At 43.3% G+C, this 25,512-nt stretch overlaps 1 protein-coding gene across 3 annotated transcripts in view; it reads left to right on the top strand.

Moving 5' to 3' along the window:
- The window catches only part of Msi (RNA-binding protein musashi), a 289,445-nt gene that overhangs the window by 90,253 nt on the left and 173,680 nt on the right, over window positions 1-25,512 (top strand). Inside the window, exon 1 of one of the 3 annotated variants that reach the window (XM_076318459.1) lies at window positions 6,847-6,945. The exons of the other annotated variants lie outside the window; for them this stretch is intronic. The gene's annotated coding sequence lies outside the window, so the exon portion shown is untranslated. Of the gene's footprint in view, window positions 1-6,846; window positions 6,946-25,512 lie in introns of those variants that run through there. 3 annotated transcript variants of the gene reach the window in all.

Raw genomic sequence — 25,512 nt, 5'->3', positions numbered from 1 at the left:
TGAACTCCGTGTAGAATAGAACAAGTTCTGTGTGGAATGGAGCAAGTTTCGTGTGGAATAGAGCAAGTTCCACGTGGGATAGAGCTAGTTCCGTGTGGAATAGAACTATTTCCGTGTAAAATAGAACAAGTTCTACATGGCATAGAACAAATTCCATATGGAATAGAACAAGTTCTGTGTGAAATGGAGCAAGTTTCATGTGGAATAGAGCGAGTTCCACGTGGGATAGAGCAAGTTCCGTGTAGAATAGAGTAAGTTCCACGTAAGATAGAGTGAACTCCGTGTAGAATAGAACAAGTTCTGTGTGGAATGGAGCAAGTTTCGTATGGGATAGAGCGAGTTCCGCGTAGGATAGAGCAAGTTCCTTGTGGAATAGAGCTAATTCCGCGTAAAATAGAACAAGTTCTACGTGGTATAGAGCAAATTTCATATAGAATAGAACGAGTTCTGTGTGGAATGGAGCAAGTTCCACGTGGGATAGAGTAAGTTTCATGTGGAATAGAGCGAGTTCCACGTGGGATAGAGCAAGTTCCGTGTAGAATAGAGTAAGTTCCACGTAGGATAGAGTGAACTCCGTGTAGAATAGAACAAGTTCTGTTTGGAATGGAGCAAGTTTCGTGTGGAATAGAGCGAGTTCCACGTGAGATAGAGTGAGTTCCATGTGAAATAGAGCAAGTTCCACGTAGAATAGAATAAGTTCCACGAAGGATAGAGCGAGTTACGCGCTGAGAATGTTCAGACGTGTATTCGAGCAGCGTGTACAATAGCGTCCGATATAGCAAGGTGATGAATGAAATACAACAACGTACCGCGGTAAATAGAATTTTAAAGAATCGGTTGCAGCGTCTCGCTGTATCTTTACTTCCACTATACAGACTGTTATCGGACGAGCGATGTGATCGGATAGAGGTGATTCAACGTGGGAGAATTAGTCGGAAAAAGTCCATTCGCGAGAATATCGAGCTCGAAACTGGGTAGATAATACGTTTATTGTTATTGGGTAATAGCTGTCGCACTCCCGTTACAAGCTTCTAACGCTTTCACCGTGTCAATGCATTCAAGATTGTTGCGGCGGGACGCATTGTTACAATACGACCGATGCAAACCGACTAACAATAAGGTAGCCGTGAAAACATTAAACATACCGGAGAACAACGAATATGGTAATACGGTAAGGAGCTTGTAATATACATGCGACCGATAATAAAGCAAAGAGCTACTTAATTTGCGCAACCCTCGGTCCATGACCGACCGAAGAAAAAAAGGAACGTTCGTTCCCGCGACACAAAGACCCTTCTGCACCGTAGGAAACTCGTAAACAAACACCGGTTATCGGCTATTGGTGTCTGGCACGTGCGACATCATCGTTACACTCCGAGAAAACTCGTTCCAACGATTTTCAATTAGGAGAACAAGGAAAAACACCCGCGTCTCTATCGAATTTTGTTTCGATAAAGGCTCCTCCTCTCCAACCGAACGACGAATCCAACCGAGCGATCGTACGCGACTAAAAATAAAAGAAAGAATAAAAATGGACGTCGATTGGACGAAATTCGATTCGCGTTCCTTTTTCTTTCGGTTCCTCTGAGCTGTGCAGAGCACGCGACAATGTCGTCACGTTGCGTGAAACTTTCGCGTTAAATTGTTCTTCGCTTTATCACGTATCTCGAGTACTTTGCTACATCACCGAACTCGTGTAATTCCTATCTGACGATAGACGTTTATTCTCCAGAGTAAACTGATATTTTAACACGTTCGCCGTCACGTCAGTTCTGCATACTCGAGTTTATACACGATAGTGTAAAAAATAGAAATATTCCATAACTTGTCGATGTACTTGTTATTTTATAGTATCGTTAACGAGAGTAATACTGGTAGATTGTTCGATAAGTTTTGTCGTTCGATAAAACTTACCGATCAGTGTAATACTAGATTGTTCGATAACAAGTTTCGTCGTTCGATAAAACATATCGAACAATCTATTATTCAAATTACAATTATTAAAGTTCTAGTAAGCTTTGTAGAGAATCGTAACTTCGAATCGCCGGTCACCAGTGACCACCGTGACGTTACACGTGTTAAACTCCATTCACGACAACAATCACAAGGCAAATATAATAGAATCGCAGCGGAAAAAGAGAAACAAGAAGGAAACAATAAATAGTGGAAAACATCGACTGGATAAAATTTGACATCTTTGTTATTCTTTGTTTATTTTTCCTCGCATTTCACGATCGATCGGATGTCGTTCAGTCGGGACGCAGCGTTGAATCCTGTCGTCGGTAATTACGTCCAAAATCGATGATCGTTTGTTGTCAAATGTTTCGTGGACAGTTCGGGGGGTTCGAGGATACTCTCTACGAGCGAGTTTCGAAGCCAGTGATCGAAAAGTGTCTCGCGTAGGAATTTGATCGTCGCGCGGCGCGATTATCGGAGAAGCTCGTCGGTGAAACAGTCTCGACGGTTCCCTTCTTAGAATTTCATTTTGACCGTTTAATATTCCACGCTATGCGCAGTATGCCGGTCTTTGCGGCGTTGTCGTGCCACGGGCTGTTTTCCGCGCAACCTTACCATTAACCCTCTGTGCAAAGTCCGTACCACGACTTGGTTCAACTTTCCCTTCAAATATGTCCGCCGTCGTGTTCACCTTGGTCACTTTCTCAACGAACCGCGAAGATTCTGCAACTTGGACTATTCGTGACACTGGAAAAGAACCGATCCCTCGACGCTGGAAATCACCGATTTTCTTCGACACTCGTGATCATTCTTCGTTGGTGCGGATCCTATGCGAAGCGTCGTTTTTCTTTCTTTTTTATTTATTTCTTTATTCATTCCATTATTTCTTTATTTTTGTATTCCATTATTTCGGTGTAAACGGGTATAAGCTTTTGGTAAACAAAAATAGAAAAAATATAGAAATTTTACAGAACCTGAGTTCGATAATCGGATAACACTATTTCTAAAAATGACACGGGAAACGCGAAACTTTGGAGTACAGCTAAATCTATTATATAATACTAACATCGACAAAAATTCTACCAATGCTGTTAGAACTGACCGTGAACAGTCTACTTTGTAGTAAAAAATTCAAGAGACCGGTTACATGTAAGAGAACTTGGATTCGACGACGGTTGAAAATTCTGATTCGACGATCATTCTCTTGCCACTGACGATCATCCATTCGTTGGAGCAGATCGTATGTGAAGCGTCGTTTTTCTTTTTTCTTTATTTCTTTATTTCTGTATTCCTTTATTTCGGTGTCAACGGATATAACAGGTAACTTTTAGTAAACAAAAATACAAAAATCGTACAAATTTTACAGAACCTGAATTCGATAATCGGCCAACACGATTTCTAAAAATGACAGAGGAAACGCGAAAGTTTGGAGTACAGCTAAATCTACCAACATCGACAAAAATTCTACCAATGCTGTTAGAACTCACCGTGAACAGAGTGTACTTCGTAGTAAAAAATTCAAGAGACCGGTTACACGTAAGAGAAGTTGGATTCGTCGACGGTTGAAGATTCCGATTCGACGATCGTTCTCGATCGTGTTTTCACGCTTCGTTGGCCGAGAAGTTACGTCGCGTGTCCTTCGCGGAGTGTTTCGACCCGAGTTCCTCCTGCAACAGGGTTACGTTTTCGCGTGCGTCGCTTTCTCCGACGGGTAATCGATCTCGCGTGGCGTTTTCAAATCCCCTTTTCCCGCGCGCAGCCCCGTAGGAATTTCCGCAACGCGGACAAGGTTTCTACACCCGCTACCTCACCCCCCCTCGTGTACCGCGACCACGCAAATATCCCCCCCTTGGCGATTATCGTTGTTCACGCGAGCAGCGATTACGCGTCGTTTTTACGTCGCTCGTAACGCGATGCGGTAGCTCTCGATCGATTCGAGTTCTTATTGTTTCTGGAACGACGAAGACGAGTTATGAAAACTTTGCCCGCAACGCAAATTGGTTACTCGAATTTCGAACGGAGAACTCTTTTTTTAATGTTTCGATCGTATGTCGAACGGAGAACTCTCTGTTCAGTGTTCAGATCGCATTTTTATCGAAGAACTCTCTTGTCGATGTTTCAATTGCGTTTCGATCGAAGAACTCTTTTTTTTATGTTTCGATCGCGTTTCGTTCGGAGAACTCTCTGTTCAATGTTCAGATCGCATTTCTGTGGAAGAACTCTCTTGTCGATGCTTCAATTGCGTTTCGATCGTAGAACTCTTTTTTTAATGTTTCGATCGTACCTCGAACGGAGAACTCTCTTTTCAACGTCCAGATCGCATTTTTATCGAAGAACTCTCTTGTCGATGCTTCAATTGCGTTTCGAACGAAGAACTCTTTTTTTATTGTTTCGATCGAAGAACTCTCTTTTCGTGGCGTTTCGAACGAAGAACTCTCTTTTCGTGACGTTTCGATCGAAGAACTCCCCTTTTTTGACGTTTTGGTCAAAGAACTCTCTTTTCGTCACGTTTCGGTCGAAGAACTTTCTTTTCCCGACGTTTCGATCAAAGAACTCCCCTTTTGTCACATTTCGATCGAAGAACACTCTTTTCGTGACGTTTCGATCGAAGAACTCTCTTTTCCCGACGTTTCGATCGAAGAACTCTCTTTTACTGACGTTTCGATCGAAGAACTCTCTTTTTGTCACATTTCGATCGAAGAACTCCCCTTTTGTCACATTTCGATCGAAGAACTCTCTTTTGGTGACGTTTCGATCCAAGAACTCTCTTTTCCTGACGTTTCGATCAAAGAACTCTCTTCTCGCGACGTTTCCATGGTGTTCCAATCAGAGAACCCTTCTCTCAATATTTCAATCGGAGAACTTTTCTCTTAACGTTCCGATCGAAGAACTCACTTTTCTTAACGTTTCGATCAAAGAACTCTCTTCTCGCGACGTTTCCATGGTGTTCCAATCAGAGAACCCTTCTCTCAATATTTCAATCGGAGAACTTTTTTCTTAATGTTCCGATCGAAGAACTCACTTTTCTTAACGTTTCGATCCAAGAACTCTCTTTTCGCGACGTTTCCATGGTATTCCAATCAGAGGACCCTTTCCTCAATATTTCAATCGGAGAACTTTTTCCTTAATATTCCGATCGAAGAACTCACTTTTCTTAACGTTTCGATCAAAGAACTCTCTTCTCGCGACGTTTCCATGGTGTTCCAATCAGAGAACCCTTCTCTCAATATTTCAATCGGAGAACTTTTCTCTTAACGTTCCGATCGAAGAACTCACTTTTCTTAACGTTTCGATCGAAGAACTCTCTTTTCGCGACATTTCCATAGTGTTCCAATCAGAGGACCCTTTCCTTAATATTTCAATCGGAGAACTTTTTCCTTAATATTCCGATCGAAGAACTCACTTTTCTTAACGTTTCGATCGAAGAACTCCCTTTATCAACGTTTCGATCGCGTTCCGAGCGATCACCGCGTCGCCTCGCGCCGCGGTCCCTTCGCTCCGCTGAATCGAGAGTGGAGTCGAGAAGAGGTAGTTATTTCGAATCCTATCGGTGGTTCGTTCACCGAACTAGAGAACAGACTGGACCAGATGTCGGCTAAATCCGTACCATTCGGCGACTTTGGCCGCGGCTCTCCTGCCCTCTTCCATCGTTCAGATCCGCGTCCACGACTGACGTTTGGTCGACAAATAGGATTTTCGTAACGCGTTCTCTTTTACGTTCGTTCGACGAAGAGGATCGATCGTTTGTTACGTGCACCACGGTGGAACAACGTACGATTATCCAGCGCGTTTTCAACCATCGAAATCGTATCGAAAAGTCGAAGAGTACCGCGCACGATTGACGTGAAGTCCCGCGAAAGGAATACGGATTTAATTGCTCGAAATGCGTACGATACGCCTCGTCTCGCGCGCATTTTCGAGCGTAGCGTATTATTCACCCTCAACTCTCGACCGGATCTCGGTTTATCGGAAAAGTCGAAATCACCTTTTCGAAATTTGGCGAACCATCTTTGACACTTTCTCAAATTCAAAGCACGTTTATCCTACACTTTACAAATGTTTTTAACCGTATCCGTTGTTGTACTACCTTTTTCAAATTCATATAGCGTACAATGTCGCGAATGAAGTTGGCAGACGCTCGTTTAAAAATTTTTTTTCAAATGAAAAATCTCGATCGAACTGCATTAAACTCAACCGATAGTCTGTCGAGAGAGCACTCTTTAAGCTATATAGAAAGAAGTTTCTCTAAACACATCGCCATGATTCAAGTGTTCATTCAAAGCGCGATAAGCGACATTACTTATGGGATGACCTAATATTTAAGATGCGTTTAAAAACTGCCGGATCGTAGGTAAAAGCTACACGAGAGGTCGCGTATTTTCGAAACAGGTCTCGTCAATAATGGAATTGCAAACGAAGCTGTACATGAGAAGAGAGAATTCGATCGTGGAGCATTTGAACGGTTCGTGACGAAGTTGGTTATATCGACACAGTGGTACAAGATTATATAAACAGTCCGCGATTACAAGATGGTTGAGTACGTCGAGCGACTGTCGAGAGAGTACTCTTTAAGCTACATAGAAAGAAGTTCCTCTAAACACATCGCCATGATGCGATTCAAGTGTTCGTTCAAAGCACGATAAGAGACGATATTACTTATAGAATGACCTAATATTTAAGATGCGTTTAGAAACTGCAGGATCGGAGATATAAGCTACACGAGAGATCGCGTATTTTCGAAACAGGTCTCGTCAATAATGGAATTGTAAACGAAGCTGTACGTGGAGAGAGAGGAGGGCATTTGGACGGTTCGTGACGAAGTTGGTTATATCGACACAGTGGTACAAGATTATATAAACAGTCCGCGATGACAAGATGGTGGAGTACGTCGAGCGTCGTTCAACGCAACCCAGTCGAAAGTCGAAGTTCCAAGTATAGCCAGATGACGCGGGTCAGCAAGGGAGAGACACGGGTCCGTTCGAGTCCCCGGTATGCCAGTTACCATCTAACACTAAACATAGCGTGAGCGAGCGATGCTCATTTTAGGAAGATCGGTTCGCGGACGGGGAAACGAGAGTATGAGAATAATTCGACGTGTGTGTCGCGGGTGTGTTTCTCTTGGCTCTCTCGAGCTTAGATACGAATAATAATCGTCCTCGTGTAATATACGATCGGCCCACTCGAGAACCGATATGCAACGGGTCCGATTAATTGCCCTCCACTCGCGACGTTCGAAACTTTCGTCCACCAGTTTTCCATCGCTTCGAGACGCGTGCTCGTAAATCGGAGAAACGTCCGAGAAAAGAAGCGTTCCTGGCCGGATTCGAGATAACGAAGGTTCGCGAGCGGGAAAGAAGCGTGTCTCTGGTTGGCCGATCGGTCGAATCGTGAATCGGATCGGTCGATCGCTTCGTCCTCGAAATAAAGGGCCGTACCGCTCGTAGAAATTCCACCGGGTGTAAGAGAGGGTGGTACGGGGGAATAGTGTTAGCGATGTAACGAGCAACGGGTTCGCACGCGCGGCGAATCTGTCAGCGTTTATGGCAGCGGCCGGCCATTAATCAGCGCGAATCCTGGCAAGAGAATCCCGCCAAGAACAACGCGACCATTAAGTTTCGTGTTCCGCCACCTTCGCCCCGGGACAATAAAACCGTCGGATTGGCGCGGTAAGCTCGTTCGCGGTTGATTGAATCATTGCGAGTTGTCTGGCTGTTTAGGACGACGCCGGAAATAAATGGCGAAGGGCCTGAATAAATCTCGGTACGCGGAACGGGCGCCACGATTCATTGTGTTCCAGCTCGATGATCCCGGTGGTCGAGATGAGTAATAGGGTCGGTGAACGAGGAGAACCGGCGCGTTCTCTAGGTCGGGAACAACTTGACATTGAACGATTCCTTGTACCGAATTGTAAAAAGTTACCCGGGCCCGTCTCGGAGACCGCTCCGGTTCCCTCGCGCGCGTCACGTTCGAGGACACGTGGGATTCAATTACCCGGCGACACGGTGCCGGACAGCCACGGAGTTCGAACGGAAACTGTGGACGGTGGAAATAATCCCGGGGAACCGAATTGAGATGGTACTGGGTGTATTGGAAATGTTTTCGAAACTGTTTTGGAAACTGTTTTGCTAATGGCTGAACGCATTCCGTACCGAGACATCTCGTATGTAACGAACCGAACCGTTGAGTCAATTATTGGGGTGAGAAACCATGCAGTTGAAACGGAGACTGTGGATGGTGGAAATAATCTTGAACCGAATGGAGATGGTACTCTAGTTGTATTGGAAATGTTTTGGAAACCGTTTTGCAAATGGCTAAACGCATTCCGTACCGAGACATCTCGTATGTTACGAACCGAACTGTTGAGTCAATTATGGGGATGAGAAATCATGGAGTTAAAATGGAAACTGTGGATGGTGAAAATAATCGCGAGGAACCGAATGGAGATGGTACTGGGTGTATTGGAAATGTTTTGGAAACTATTTTGCAAATGGCCGAACACATTCCGTACCGAGATATTTCGTATATAATGAACCGAACCGTTGAGTCAATTATTGGGGCGAGAAACTATGGAGTTGAAGTGGAAATTGTGGATGGTGGAAATAATCTCGAGAAACCGAATGAAGATACTGGGTGTATTGGAAATATTTTGGAAACTGTTTTGCAAATGGCCGAACGCATTCCGTACCGAGATATCTCGTATATAACGAACCGAACCGTTGAGTAATTACGGTAGAAATTCTGGACGGTGGAAATAATCTCGATAAAGAAAATGGAGATAGTATTATTAGGTCTTTTAAAAATATTTTGGAAACTATTTTACAAATGGCGGTACGCATTGCACACCAGTTACAAGATTCTCGTACATAGCGAACCGTCGAGTCAATTACGGCTAATGGTAACACGGGAATGGCGACCGAGGCGACTTCCAAGCGACGATTTCGTTCGATTCTCCGTCGTCGTCGCAGCCATCAGCCAAGGAGTCTCGGGGGCCGGTCGTAGTAACGATGGAAATCATCCTGGTCCTCGAAGACAAAAGGAAGGAAGCTGGTTTCGCGGGGGTGGCTAGGAGGCCGGAGATATGGAGACCGGAACGAAAAACTGTGGAAGGAGCCGGTGACTGTTAGCAGCGGGGGGAGTGAAAAGAGAGGGAGGGGGGGCGAAATTCTTCGGCTGCGTAGCTTTCTCATTATCGCGATTGTTCCGCGATGGGTACCGGTCGACAATGGGCGACACAGTTTTTTCGTCGTGGATAAAAGAACGTAGTACAGTCTCTCCTGCTCCTTTCTATTTGCGTTGGCCCTCTTTCTCTCTCTTTCTCTCTCTCTCTCTCCCTCCCTCTCCTTCTCTCTTCCTCTTCCTAGCTACGTTTCGAGTTGCTACATTTTCCATTGTGCCGGAACGTGGTTGAAACAGGTCCACAAAAGCGTCGATAGTAGGTCATCGGTTGGATCGTACACGCGCTTATTTACTTCCTCTTTGTTTCTCTCTCGCGTTCTCGTTTCCCTCTCGCTCACACCGTGTTACGCGTTCGCGTTCGCGTTCTCTCGCTCTCTCGGCGCTGTATCTTTCTTAGCCCTCCGTTTCCCGTACGTTTCGCATTTTTCGGCACGAGAACGACCGCGAACTGGGACGACCGATCGAAACCCGTAACAAAATGGCAGGAAAAGGTGGTTGGTGACGAGAACGATCGTGTCACCGTTTGCGCAACAAGTGCGGAGATCTCGGATAATCGGAGCGAAAATTGCAAACGATACGGGATCAACACGTCGAGAATCAACACGTCACGACCCATGAATTAATTTTCATAACCGCGCGATCGCGAAAATAGAAAATTTCCACGTGCGAGACCGACCGCGGGATTTTCTCGATAAATGTGAAACCGAAATTCACGTTCACGAAGAACCATCCACGGAACTCTGGACTTCTGTCGGCATTTTCATTCGGTTCCGAAAGAGAAACGTCGCCTAGTAACGGGGATAATCTTCACGTTTACCGTGGACCTTGGTTTCACATTTATCGCGACTACGCTGTATTTCACGGATCAACGATCCGCTTCGATCGCTCGATCGGTTTCGAGAGAAGCGTCTCCTACCAACGGAGGTAAATTTTTCACATTTATCGAGACTTCACATTTATCGAAACTTCACATTTATCGAAACTTCACATTTATCGAAACTTCACATTTATCGAAACTTCACATTTATCGAAACTTCACATTTATCGAAACTTCACATTTATCGAGATTCCGCATTTATCGAGACGCACACCGTACTCCTCGATACCGATTCCCCTCGTACGTTCGCGGTGACGTTCTCACGGAAACTCGTTACCGAAATAATTCGCGACCGATTCGCTCGTGCCGCGACAAATCAACCGAAGCTTTCTCTCACGGTGTGCGCCACTGTGTTTCGTTAACGAAAACCTCTTCGCGGCCCCTTTCCCTCTCGCTACGGATTAACTTTTATATCACGGTCGAGAATTCGGTAGCGGATTCCAGCACGCGCGCGTCGCGACAGAAAAGAAACATAATTTCGTCTCGGGGATAAAAGTACGACACGGAAGGACGGTAGGAGGGGGCGATGGGGGGAGAGATGAGGACGTTTGCAGTCGGAGTTCAAAGCGGCGCACCGACCTTCTCGTTCTCATTTCGTCGGCTCAGCTATGCGGAGATCAACGAGGAAACGCCGCGCGCGGTTGTAATTGCGAATTTCGAAATTATCGCGGAATCGGCTATTCCGTAGAAATTCCACGGCCACGGAAATGTAAACATTTCGAGAACTCCGTGGAAGAACCGGACAGGTTTTCTCGTCCAATTACCTACCCCCTTCGCCATCTTTGATTACGATCGTGGTCGTCATCGAGCAACGGTTTCGACGAAGGTTACCGAGTTTTCGCGCGCGCGAAACAAAAATAGGGCAAAAATGTAAACGAGAGTCGAGGGAAACGGAAACGTTCGAAAGGGGCGGGAGAGGGGTTGGGGAAGTTTTCCTTCGTCTGTTGGAAATCCGATTACACCGCAAACTCCCCGAGAAATTCACCAGGGCGCTGATCTCTCGAAGCTTTCCACGAACGGTGCAACGAATTTGACAATCGAGGCGTTTAATGGTTCGAAACGCGCTCGTGTCGAGACTTTCAGACTTTTCGCGACTTACTTTTCCTTTCTTCGTTTACGGTTTTTATTTCTAACGATCTTCGAGCAATTTCGGAGCTCCGCCACCGAGATACAATTTACAACGGTTTTTTTTCCTTTTCGTCTGGAAGTCTTCCGACGAAAAGTGTCTCGAACGTACGGAACTCGGTATTTTTAAGTTCGTAATACTTGGTTGGATACGATGGAACATCGATGGGTTTTTAAATTCAAGCGACCAGAACGACGAACGAATTCACGAACAGCTCGACTTTTTCGGAGCTACTCGTAGCCATTTTACGAATTCCTGCGTGCCCGCTTTCAAGTCTTGTACCGCGTGATATTTCTCTTTTTTTTTCCGGATTGCGTCTGCATTGCCTTTGTACCCTTTAAAAGGATTTACTAACTCGGAAATAAAGTAATAATAATAACAGTAATATACCGGGAGAATTAAGGAAACACACAGGGTGTTTCAGAATTTCATACTTTTGTCGTAACTTTTTAACGAAACTGGTTATTTAACTGTTTGTACAATTTTCTTTATTCATCGTGGTTCACTGGTTAAATCCTGGAACACTTTAAATGCATTCGGGTCCATTACACTGGATGTAATTATTTATTTATTTATTCGTATGTACGAACATGCCAAGATTCATTATTGTACAAGTAATATAACGAGAGAATTAAGAAAACACACAGGGTGTCAGAATTTCATACTTTTTTCGTAACTTTTTAACGAAACTGGTTATTTAACTATGTTTGTACAATTTTCTTTATTCATCATGGCACTGGTTAAATCCTAGTACACTTTAGAAGCATTCGGGTCCATTACACTAGATGTAATTATTTATTTATTTATTCATTTATTTATCTATTCGTATTTATGAACAGGTCAAGATCCATTATTATACAAGTGTGAATACACGAAAGAAAATACGAAGGGAGACAAAGAATATAGACATCATACTGTTTTATTATAGTTATCAAAGATATTATAGTAATTTGTCGATTGAATTTTCAAACGATTAAATAAATCCAGAGAAGAATTCGATTGGATCAGGATACAAATCTGCAGTGAAACGAACGGAAATTATAGAAATACGGTAACGAAAACGACTCGGGTCTTTCTCGACCCGAGGAACGCACCACAGTTTGGAAAGAAAAAACGAAAATCAGCCAAGATCCATTATTGTACAAGCGTAAATACACGAAAGAAAATACGAAGCGAGACAAAGAATATAGACATCATAGTGTTTTATTATAGTTATCAAAGATATTATAATAAATTGTCGATTGAATTTTCAAACGATTAAATAAATCCAGAGAAGAATTCGATTCGATCAGGATACAAATCTGCAGTGGAACGAACGGAAATTATAGAAATACGGTAACGAAAACGACTCGGGTCTTTCTCGACCCGAGAAACGCGCCACAGTTTGGAAAAAAAAACGAAAATCAGCCGCGCGGATTCGATCGAACGAAAAAGAAAAATAAATAAAAAAAAAAAAAAAAGAAAATAAAGTTGCCCGAAACGCGAGAACGGAGCGCGAGTTTTGTTCGAAAAAACAAAAGGCGGACAACAATACTATCAATTAACGTGTACAACGGAACGAAAAGGCGACCTGAATACGGGCCGCAGATTAAAACCATAGAAGAAGAAAAAGGGAACGAGAGTTCCACGAAGAAAACAGACACACTGGTCGGGGAGAGTGGAAGGGCGGCTGGAGCTGGGGGGTGGGGAGGGGGTGGGGGTGGGGGGTGGTCGGAGATGCAAGGTGCACGCGAGGAAAATTATGTCGCGGAAATGTCGAGAATCTCGTGCTCGCTTTCCGCCGGTGAACCTGAAAAACAGCACTGTCGAGTAGAAAGTCGAGAGGACTCGCCGAGACACAACGACGCCAGCGGACGGAGGAGACAAGATGAAAGGGATGAAACGGTCTCGTGACGCAATCAGTGGCGTAACTTGTTCGACCAAAATACTTCCTCCGCGACGAAAATCCCGTCGTCTTCCGTTCTTTCTTCTCATCTGGTCGTACCGCACCGCTCCGCTCCCCGTCTGGAGCGTCGCGGGACGTTGAACCCTGAAGCGCGTTCGTTGTTCGCGGATGCGCGCGTGTGTCGATCCGCGTTTCGCGATTCGAGAAATCGAAAGAAACGGGACGATGTGGATTTAGACACGGAAATAGGAACGAAAAATACTCAAAAATACCCGCAACGATGGATAATAACGCCGCGTAACGCTACTCGCAGTAGTACAGGTCGGTGGTATTTCAGGCCGCGACACGGTTTCTTTGCAACGACTACCGGATGAAGAATTCACGGTGCAACTTTCCGCGTGTTTCTACGTACTAGCGAACTCGAACATAAAAATAATCAAAGGTGTACGAACACCGTGGAACATTCCACATTGGTATGTCCGCGATGAGAACACGGAGGGAATCGAGTTCAATTCTTTTGGAATGAATGCAACAATGATCCTGAGACTGCTAAATGTCGATAGTGAATGGTCGATGTCAGTTTTAAGGATTGTGTTCATATTGGCGCGGAAGGGTCGTCAACGGTTTGGTTATTTTTCTTTTTGGGTTTTTCTATTCAGTTCCAAGATTTGTAAACTTGTCAAGGAGAGTGTGATTTTAGGGTCTTGTAGGTTTGTCGAGAGAAGAGAATGTGATCGTACGTTTTTGAATCTTTGGCAGAAGAAGGGTTTCACTTTGTTTTTGAATCTTCGTTAGAAGAAAAGTTTCACATCGTTCTTGAATCTTTGTTGAAAGAAATTACATTTTTGAATCTTTGTTAAGAGAAGAGAGTTCATGTTCGTTCATCGAGAGTCACGAAGACCACACGAGGCGTATCACTGTATACTTGTTTCTTCGGACTTTGTATTCTCATGTGTACAAAATCTATATCTCTGCATATTATAATAAGCTACATATTATAATCTGAACTTTACAAAAAATTCCATCGAATAGAAAATTGTACCGACGATACCGAACCAGGATGACAAAATACTCGAGTTACCACCGTATCGAAATGCTTCGAAGAACTTGCTGGAAATAAGAGTGTTATCGCGAGACATCCACCCGACTAACGACCCTCTGTAATAACAAACAGGAATCGGCATCGCGTTAACATCGTTCCACCTTTGCAATCTTGGACGTTGGTCACGAGGTATGTCGAGATAAACTCCGCGGTAAAACGAAACGTCTGACATTGTCGAATACGTGATACAAAAAATGTAAAAACCTTTGGCTTAAGGTTAGCGCAAATAAACGTACTCTTGTAGGTAGAATGCGGAATGATCGAAATCGAAGACGATACACTCGGTGGATTTACGTTACAAAAAGAAAAATCTGTAACTATTACAGATACGAAGCTGTTGTAGAAAACATTGTTCTTAGAAAAGTTACAATGGAAAGCTTGACCAGCAAGCACAACGCTACAGTACAAAGTTATACATAAACAAAAAACGACACGACTCATCGTTGGAACAAGTACTGTCGAGTAACGATAGATGACACTGTTACCGTACCTTGACAGGTATAATCAAATAAAAATTTCGAAATTTAAAGATTCAAAGATTCGAAGATTTTCCCCGAGTACACGTTCGTTGAAAATTGATCGCGATCGATCGTTCTCGATACATTTCGTCGACGCCTACGTCACTGCATCCAGTAACGGACTTGTCTCGACTCGTCTCGACTCGTCTCGACTCGTCTGGTCTCGTCTCGTCTCGCCTCTCCCTCTCGCCTTTATCCCGCCGCAAAAACAGCGCGAACGGGTTCTCTTTTTTTTTCTTTTTTTTTCCCGAGGTTCGCGTTGCCACTGTTTCCGATCTTCCACCCCCGTTCCGCGTCCTCAGTCACCGCCGCCTCGGTCGTGTCCCCTTGAAGGCAGCGAAATGGCGCACGGCGTATGCAACACGATCCCTTTGTTGGCGAAGAATGAAAAAGTCTGGCGTGTATCGCTCCGCTGAGCGGTCCGCGACTACACAAGGTACATTAAAAGATTTTCATCGGGGATTTCTACGGCACGGTGAGCCAGCCGAGCCCGTTCTCCCCGACGTCGGGGAAGTGATGATTCCCGCGAAATTCCTGCGTGCTCGTCCGCGATTCTCGAGAAGCAAAGTAATTACATCCTAGTTTCTCGCGGTGTCCGTACGGGCGAACGAGGCGCGGTTGTGTTTACATCCCCACTCCGGGCACGGTCCACTAGCGGGCGGCGCCGCTATTGGCCGAAGACGATGACGAGGATCGACGACTGTCGTTTCGCGATCGAGCGAGACACAATGTGATTCGTCGCGGTGCACGGAGTGCGGCGCGGAGGTTCGAAGCCAGACGAATGTGTACGATTTTTTCAACGTTAACCTTTTCGCTCCGTGGGCGTATATACACGCCCTCGAAGAATGACCAATCGTATACGAAGAGCGTATATATACGCTTTGGAAAAGTGGTCGCTGAGGTACGAGGACCGTATATATGCGCTGTGGAAAAGTGATCGCTGAGGTACGGAGAGCGTATATATACGCTCTGCAAAAGTGGTCGCTGAGGTACGCATAGCGTATATATACGATCTAAAAAGTGGTCGCTGAGGTACGGAGACCGTCTATATACGTTCATACAATATATACTCGTATTTTGTACTTTACACGAGATGTCTAAAGTCACGTTAGTACGATGTAAATATCAGAATCTGCGCTTCGATAGTCCGTGGTCGAACGTTTTTAAACGAATGAATATTTTTTTCTCGGAAATAATTAGTTTCAGCGTTTTCTAACTCTCCCGTAACATTCACACCATAGACTGTACACGCTGTACTAGACAAAGGACTCTCGCTCGTTAAATTCACCCTCGTATTCGACACTCGTATTCCGGTGATCGGGTTTCGAAAAATTGATTTTTTCTCTCGACACCGAATATTTTTTTCCACCATTCATAACTCGAAAACCAAGGCACGCAAAACATACGTTCACGGGACAATTTGTGACTCACTTCAGCGCGCAGATATACCTAAAGATTACTACCGTACATTTCGAAATACACCCTCTATAGCCCTGTTGCCTCGTTCCAGGTGACATCTTCCGAGCCGCGCACAGTACACGTCCATGGTCGATCGATTCTCGTCGAGATACCTTGGCTCTCGAACGAATCAAGATAAAATACAAACACACACATACACATACACAGACAGAAACAGACACAAACGTCCTCAAGATGGGTAAACGCGCCCGATAATCGATCCCCGAAAATTACCCGGTGCCGGGATCGTAGAAACACGGGGCGTTAAATATTTGGCCGCGGTTCAAATCGCTGGATCTAATTTGGCCGAGATCTGAGCGGCTACGACCTTGTGACATTTTCTTTCGCGCGTTATTCTTCGCGAACAGACACTTTCGATAAATTACTCCGGGGAACATCGCGCGAGCGTTCCACGTTTCTCGGCCCTCGAAGTTGGCTCGTTTCTCCAAAAGGAGAACAGTGAGACCCAGGTCTCGCGCGTAGGAGTTTCTCGTTGCCGTAGTCGCGTGGAAACGTTGCACCGGAATCCTGGAAAATCGTGCACGACCGAGTGAAAAACATCGTCGCTCGTTCCGCTCGGAACGGGGTGTACATAAATCGAGTCGGGGGAAACTCGATACGAAAGCGTCGCGACGTCCTCGTAGTGTACTTAATCCGAGGTTGTCGAGCAGTCTCGACGAACCGAGAAAAACGTCCAACGGAAGCCACGGAATCGGTTAATGGACGTGAAATTTTCCCCAGTTTTCGTACCGTGACCCCTTTTACTACTCGCTTTCGTCGCGATGCTGTCGACGCTTCGACGATCGACGACGTCCGAATCCAATTGTTATCCCGTAGGATGTTTCCAGCGAGCGACGTCGACGTGTCGAGAAACCCTGTTGGTGGATGGGTAGCCAGCTACGTTAGGCTAGGTACGCGAGATCCATTCCCCGGTGAATTCGCGACTGTTACTCCTCCAGTGATTTCTCGCGATTAGACTCGAATATATAATTAATCGGTCCGGTCTCGGGAGCGTTGTTCGACGACGAGCGCACGGAGTGTCCGCCGGGATCTCGGCCCGAAAACTCGATCATTTCAAGCGATCGACTAGGTTACAGAGCGATCGTACTCGTTTCATTATTTCGAGCGATCGAATAACGAACGTTGTATAGGTGTAGACACGTGTATAGGTATAGGTATCATTGGTGGTCGACGATTAACCCTTAACGCGGTTACTACGTCAGTTGACCGTGTTTGAGGACAGACCTCGAAACTTGTTCAAACTGTAGCGCAAAAAGTAGAAATATTTGAAAGTTTATCGGTGTAATTGTTATTTTGCAACACTGTCGATAGTGATAGTAAGGTTACTTTAAAATTTACAATTACTAATATTAATTCTACACGAAAGGTTGGTGTTAGAGTTCATTCTTTGTGAACACTTTAACGCTAGAACTACCTACGGTGAATCTGTATTACTATTTGTGCCAGATCGTATACGTATCTTGGAAGTTATACGGAGGAAAGGTAAATTAATTCACGAGTACCATTAGTTGTCCGTTTTGACAACTGTTCGCGAATATTGTAGGCAAATACACCGTTAACCCTTTGCACTCGAGGCTTCTTTGCTACCAGAAACCGACGCCTCGAGAAAATCCTTTAAATCGTGAAATTAATCCGGAATGGAACAGTTTTGTATACTTCGCATACATGTGTTTATACTCTACAAGAACGTAATATTTAATATTGCAATTTGAAAACCAAACTATGAAGTTTCCCCAGATCGAAAATGGTACACTGAATTAGGTGGCAACTGAGGATCTCTCGAGTCCAAAGGGTTAATAATCGAGTTAAAAAGAGGTTTGAAACAAGTCAAATTGACTCCTTTGATAGTTTTAGTGTTAAGGAATGAATCAAGCTTGGAGCACCGGTCAGCAGTGACCACCATGGCATTCAACGTGGTTGAATCGTACAGTGGTTATTTTATCGCGTGTACGATACGGTGGGGTCTGTAGAACGTTGTACAGTTGTTTAAATATTTGTATTTTTAAGAAAGAAACATTGGATGTTGCGAGTCGCTTGTATCGATTTAACGAGAGACCGAACGAATTTTTAAATTCATAAGGGTTTGTCGGTTATCGTCTTATCGGTTATTACGCGTTATACGCGTGAATTATCCGCGTTGAAGGCAACGGGAACACGGAAGACAAACGCGAAAAGAACGACGCGCGAACGTAAACCGAGAGCGGTAACGATCGAGCGGCAATAACCCACGCTGAACAAATGTTCTTGCGTCTGAGCAAACAATCGCGGATACGGCCCGTTTTCGCTTAACGCTCGGTCATGGTAAACACGATATTAATTATCATCGAGTATTACCGCTGGCTCATATATAATATTTGCCCGTTATAAAATTTTACTCGCGTATTCTCTCTCTCTCTCTCTCTCTCTCTCTTTCTCTCTCATTCATTCTCTCACTCACTTACTTACTCACTCACTCATTCACTCACTCACTCACTCTTTTTCTAATTCATATTTCTCTTTCTTATTCACTCACTCACGTACTCACTCATTCTCTAACTCACTCTTTTTCTAATTTCAATTTCTCTTTCTTATTAACTCAATCACTTGGTCTCTCTCATTCTTTCTCTCTCACTCACTTACTCTCTCACTCACTCACTCATTTACTCATTTACTAACTCACTCTTTTTCTAATTTCAATTTCTCTTTCTTATTCACTTAATCACTTGTTCTCTGTTTCATTCTCTCACTCACTCACTCACTCACTCACTCACTCTTGTAATTTTAATTTCATTTTCTTCTTCACTCAATCACTTGTTCTCTTTCTCTCTTTCTCTCTCATTCACTCACTCTCTCACTCACTCACTGACTCTTCTTCTAATTTCAATTTCTCTTTCTTATTCACTCACTAATTCTCTTTTTCACTCACTTACTTGTTCTCTCTCTCTCTCCCTCTCTCTCTCTCTCTCTCTCTCTCTCTCTCCCTCTCCCCTCGGGTCCTTATTTGTCGTTTTCCAACGGTCTTAATTACCCGCCTTTCATTAGCAATTTCATTCGTACGGCCAAGTCTGTCCGCCGAGAATTTCAATCGGGTTTATACGTACACATTTAGCTCGTACCGCGATGATTAATCGGCCCGCCGGAGAAGAATTGTTTCGCAAACTACGTCGCGAACGTGTCTCGCCTTACGGCATCGGAAAATCGTGTCGCGTACGAGAAAAGGATAACGGACACGCCGTAGGATCGGCCGCGAAATATCGAGCGCGTCGAGAGTGGCCACTTCGTCGTTCATAAAAGCCGACGGCGACGTTTTTAGACCCGACGTAAACGCCATGTCAATTACCGACAAGCCCCCGCGGATAATACAACGACGAAAGTCGAACGGGACGTTATTCCGTTACCACGGAGCCATTTCTCCGGCGTCCCGTGACGATCGCTCGTTCACTTTCGACCCTTGGAGTGCAACGGCTGGGTCAAAAGTGACCCGTACGCGAATAGCATCAAACTTGTCCTCGTAATTTTCCTCCTGAATAATTTTCCAATACAGCATGGCAGCGATGATTACTTGTTTATTTTTAATCCTTGAATTACGGTGGCTGGGTCAAAAGTGACCCGTGCGCGGATAGAATCAAACTCGTCCTCGTAATTTTCCTCGTAAATATCGTTTCTCTACAGTGTGGCAACGACGATCGCTCGTTCACTTTCAACTCTTGGAGTACCATGGTTGGGTCAACAATGACCCGTACGTGGACAGAATCAAACTCGTCCTCGTAATTTTCCTCGTAAATATCGTTTGTGTACAGTGTGGCAGCGACGATTACTTGTTCATTTTTAATCTTTGAAATACGGTGGCTGGGTCAAAAGTGACCCGTGCGCGAAGAAAATCAAACTTCTCCTCGTAAATATTGTTTCTGTATAGTGTGGTAACGACGATCGCACGTTCACCTCCAAACCTTGGAGTACGATGGCTGGGTCAACAATGACCCGTACGTGGGCAGAATCAAACTCATCCTCGTAATTTTCCTCGTGAATATTTTTCCTATGCAGTTGCGGTAACAACGATCGTCTACTCCAATTCTTGGAGTACGGTGGCCGGGTCAAAAGTGACCCGTTATGCGAAGAAAGTCAAACTCGTCTTCGTAATTTTCCTCGTAAATATTGTTCCAGTACAGCGTGACAGCGGCGATCGCGCGTTCACCTTTAATCCTTGGAGTACGATGGCTGGGTCAACAATGACCCGTACACCGCTAGATCAAATTCATCCACGTAATTTTCCTCGTAAATATTGTTCCTACACGGGGCGGTGGTAACGATCGTGCGTTCACCTTTAATGGTCCGGTGTACGATAGCTGGGTCAACAATGACCCGTATGCGAGGTGAATCAAACTCGTCCTGGTGTTTTTCCTCGTAATTGTTGTTATTATTCAGGACGGTAGCAACGATCGCGCGTTTACCTTTAATCCTCGGAGTACAATGGCTGGGTCAACAATGACCCGTACGCGGATAGAATCAAACTCGTCCTGGTAATTTTCCTCGTAAATATTATTACTATAGAGGATAAACCGGATAAACGGTTCGGTTCGTAATTCCGTTATCGATACGCACAGAGAGAAACGTTCGTTGGAGGAAAATCTTCGAAGAGGGACTTTTTTGTTTCGAAGTGCAACGATGCACGCGCATTCGATTGCATAATTTTTTTTTTTTCTAGATAGAAATTCACTTCTTCTTCGCGCATCGTATCCTCTCGTGTTTTACGTAAACACGTATCCGGACGAAGTGGTAAAAAGATGATCGGTTCGCGAGATATTTTAAACGAATGTCTTTACGAAAAGAGATTCTCGGCGCTCCTCTATTGCGTTATTTCTGTCCGCTCGAAACCTAGGAATAATACCAACATTGCGATGGAAATATTCGCGCAATACAAAGGTTGTCCAAGTTTATCGAACCGCGCTGTACGGAAACCGTGTTACAAAAATATCGCGTTTCGTCGTAATTTTGACAGCTCGATACAATTTATTTCAGAGTGAACTCGAACGATGTAAACATTGTTCTTGTCACCGCTTCGCAACCGAAAGGTTTATTCCGTTGATAACGATGAACGATTATTATCGGCAAAGTATGCGACGCACGTATTCGATAACAGCGGGACACGAATAAACTCGGGATGTTAGAAAGAACGTATCGAGATGAAAGAAATTCGACACAGTGTGTTGTGCAACTCGGCTTCGGTTTTAGGACCGACCTGGACGACCAACGACACCGTCTGTAGAGCCATAAAACAAATGACAAAAGTTTCCTTCAGTCCACGATGTATCGGTTGTAAGTCAGTTCACATGGTTGAAACTTCGACAATGTTACAGGACTGTTGCAATTTTTGCACCGTGTTACAAGTGAGTTTAGCCTGTCCGTGAACCGTTGCAACGTGTTGCCAAACGATGGTTCGAAAATCCGTAGAAAAATTTCGAAAGACGGAAAAGTTCTAATCCTATCTACGACGGTGTGAATTCGAAACACACTTGAAAAAGCAATGAATCGAGAGCGATTGGGAGATTCAGGGAACATTGACAGAGACTAACCTAATTTGCGGACAGAGCCAAAGGCGAAGGGAACTTGTTCTGGAAATCCATTAGGGTCTCTGACTTGATCGTTTCTTATACGAGCTCTCTTAAGACATGTTCTCCACTTCTTCGATGGAGATCGATGTCGAAGTACGACGATACAAAAAGGAGGATGTTGAAAAATTTTCATTTTTGACATCGTCTGGAAGTGAAAAATTTCATGCAAGAGCTTTCAGAGTATCTCCCAAAGAACGAATGTTGAGTCGATGTTGATGTATGACTCAAAGAATTTTGAATCTATATTGAATATCTATATGACCCAATGAACGATTGTTGAATTATAACCCAAAGAACGATTATCGAACGAATGTTGACAAATTTTCATTTTTGACATCGTCTGGAAGTGAAAAATTCATGCAAGATCTTTCAGAATATCTCTCAAAGGACGAATGTTGAATCGATGTTGATGTATGACTCAAAAAATGTTGAATCTGTATTGAAATATGACCCAATGAACGAATGTTGAATGGTTGTTGAATTATGATCCAAAAAACGAATGTCGAACAGATGTTGAAAAATGTTCATTTCTTATATCGCCTGGAAATGAAAAAATTCGTGCAAGATCTTTCAGAATATCTCTCAAAGGACGAATGTTGAATCGATGTTGATGTATGACTCAAAGAATTTTGAATCTATATTGAATATCTATATGACCCAAAGAACGAATGTTGAATCGATGTTGATGTATGACTCAAAGAATTTTTAATCTATATTGAAGTATGACCCAATGAAAGAATGTTGAATCTATATTGAAGTATAATCCGGGGAACGAATGTTGAATGGATGTTGAACTACGACCCAAAGAATGAATGTTGGACAGATGTTGAGAAATGTTTATTTTTGACATCGCTTGGAAATGAAAAAATTCATGCAAGATCTTTCAGAGTATCTCCCAAAGAACGAATGTTGAATCGATGTTGATGTATGACTCAAAGAATTTTGAATCTATATTGAATATCTATATGACCCAAAGAACGAATGTTGAATCGATGTTGATGTATGACTCAAAAAATGTTGAATCTGTATTGAAATATGACCCAATGAACGAATGTTGAATGGTTGTTGAATTATGATCCAAAAAACGAATGTCGAACAGATGTTGAAAAATGTTCATTTCTTATATCGCCTGGAAATGAAAAAATTCGTACAAGATCTTTCAGAATATCTCTCAAAGGACGAATGTTGAATCGATGTTGATGTATGACTCAAAGAATTTTGAATCTATATTGAATATCTATATGACCCAATGAACGAATGTTGAATCGATGTTGATGTATGACTCAAAGAATTTTGAATCTATATTGAAGTATGACTCAATGAACGAATGTTGAATCTATATTGAAATATGACCCAATGAACGAATGTTGAATGGTTGTTGAATTATGATCCAAAAAACGAATGTCGAACAGATGTTGAAAAATGTTCATTTCTTATATCGCCTGGAAATGAAAAAATTCGTGCAAGATCTTTCAGAATATCTCTCAAAGGACGAATGTTGAATCGATGTTGATGTATGACTCAAAGAATTTTGAATCTATATTGAATATCTATATGACCCAAAGAACAAATGTTGAATCAATGTTGATGTATGACTCAAAGAATTTTTAATCTATATTGAAGTATGACCCAATGAAAGAATGTTGAATCTATATTGAAGTATAATCCAGGGAACGAATGTTGAATGGATGTTGAACTACGACCAAAAGAACGAATGTCGGACAGATGTTGAGAAATGTTTATTTTTGACATCGCTTGGAAATGAAAAAATGCATGCAAGATCTTTCAGAGTATCTCCCAAAGAACGAATGTTGAATCGATGTTGATGTATGACTCAAAGAATTTTGAATCTATATTGAATATCTGTATGACCCAAAGAACGAATGTTGAATCGATGTTGATGTATGACTCAAAGAATGTTGAATCTATATTTAAGTATGATCCAAGGAACAAATGTTGAATGGACGTTGAACCATGTCCCAAAGAACGAATGTCGAATGGATGTTGAAGTATGACAATACAAAAATTGATCAATTCCCTAAACTGTTGCAACATCTTCCCAAACTACTGGCCAAAAATTCGTAGAAAAATGTCTAAAATACGTAAAAATTCTTAACCGGTCTTCGTTCGTGTAAATTCAAAAGACACTTTGAAAAAACGACGAATCGAAAGTTAAGGATCGAGCGTGGTGGTGAGATCCAGAGAACATCGACAGAGAGTAACCCAATTTGCGGACAGAGCGATAGACGAGGGAGACGATCCGTTCGGGAAATCCATTAAGGTCTCTGACTTAATCGTTTTTTATACGATCTGGCGGAGGGGGGGAGCTGAGGTAGTCTGTCTGGGAGACGCGTAAACGGTTCGTGGTACGTCGAGACCGCGAGCAGCGAGAAACCGAGCCTGTTCTGGTTCGCCCACGTGCTCGTTTCGTTCACTTTTCCGCGACGATAATGACGGACCGTGGGGAACGATTTTATTTACCTGTGTGTTCGTTCTTCGCGGATACTAGAGGCTTTCTTATTGCTTGGGCGCGGAAAATTTATCACCGACTCGAAACCATCGTGAACAACGCGATGCGTTCAACGACCATACGCGCGAAACTAACGAGATGTAAAATTTGTTAACGAATCGAGATAAACCTACGATCGTTAACCACATTGCTTCGTAGCGAATCTACCGCCACTGTACGTTAAAACTTTAAAATAAGAATGATTTCACAGCGAGGGTTAACGCGTCAAACGGACAGTGAATCAAATTCTGTTGTATCATGGTATCTTTCTTCGTTTCTAAGGAAAATCGTACCGATGGTACGATTGAGCGGGATAAGACTTTCTGGGTCCGGAAAGACCCAGGTGTAGTTCGAGGATCAACGCGTAGAACCGACAGTGAATCAAAATTCTATTATTTTACCGTACCTTTTTTCATTTCTACGGAAAGTTTTACCAACGGTACAATTCAACGATACAAAAGTTTCTCCGGGTCCGAAAAGACCCAAACAAGTTACGACGATTTAATACATTGAACTGACAGTAAATAAAAATTCTATTCTTTTATCTGAACTTTCTTAATTTTCAAAGAAAGTTACGCCAACGGTACCAACGATTCAACGATCAAAAAGTGTCTCTGGGTCCGAAAAGACCCGAACATGTTACGAGGGTTAACACGTTGAACTGACAGTAAATCAAAATTCTATTCTTTTATCTTAACTTTCTTAATTTCTAAGGAAAGTTATACCAACGGTACAATTCAACGATAGAAAAGTTTCTCTGGGTCCGAAAAGACCCGAAAACGTTACAAAGATTAACGCGTTGAACCGACAGCGAATAAAAATTCTATTCTTTTATTTGAATTTTCTTAATTTTCAAAGAAAGTTATACCAACGGTACAATTCAACGATACAAAAGTTTCTTAGGGTCAGAAAAGACCCGAATATATTACGAGAGTTAACACATTGAACTGACAGTAAATAAAAATTCTATTCTTTTATCAGAACTTTCTTAATTTTCAAAGAAACAACGGTACCAACGATTCAACGATAGAAAAGTTTCTCTGGGTCCGAAAAGACCCGAACACGTTACAAAGGTTAACGCGTTGTACCGACAGTAAATAAAACTTCTATTCTATTATCCGAACTTTTCTCTGAAAAATTTCTCCGGGTCTAAATAGACCCAAGCTTGACACGACCAAGTTCAACGAGAAATTTCGTTCGTTCGAATAACACGGCGCGAAGGTACGCGATTGTTCGACTCGGAACGAGTTCCCGAACGTCCGCGTGTTTCTATTATGCACACGTTGCGTTGCA

The sequence above is a fragment of the Ptiloglossa arizonensis genome, chromosome 1, assembly GCF_051014685.1.
Source record: "Ptiloglossa arizonensis isolate GNS036 chromosome 1, iyPtiAriz1_principal, whole genome shotgun sequence".
NCBI classification, from domain to species: Eukaryota; Metazoa; Arthropoda; class Insecta; order Hymenoptera; family Colletidae; genus Ptiloglossa; species Ptiloglossa arizonensis.
The sequence above is the reverse complement of the archived record's forward strand: the minus strand, read 5'-3'. Positions and strand labels throughout refer to the sequence as shown.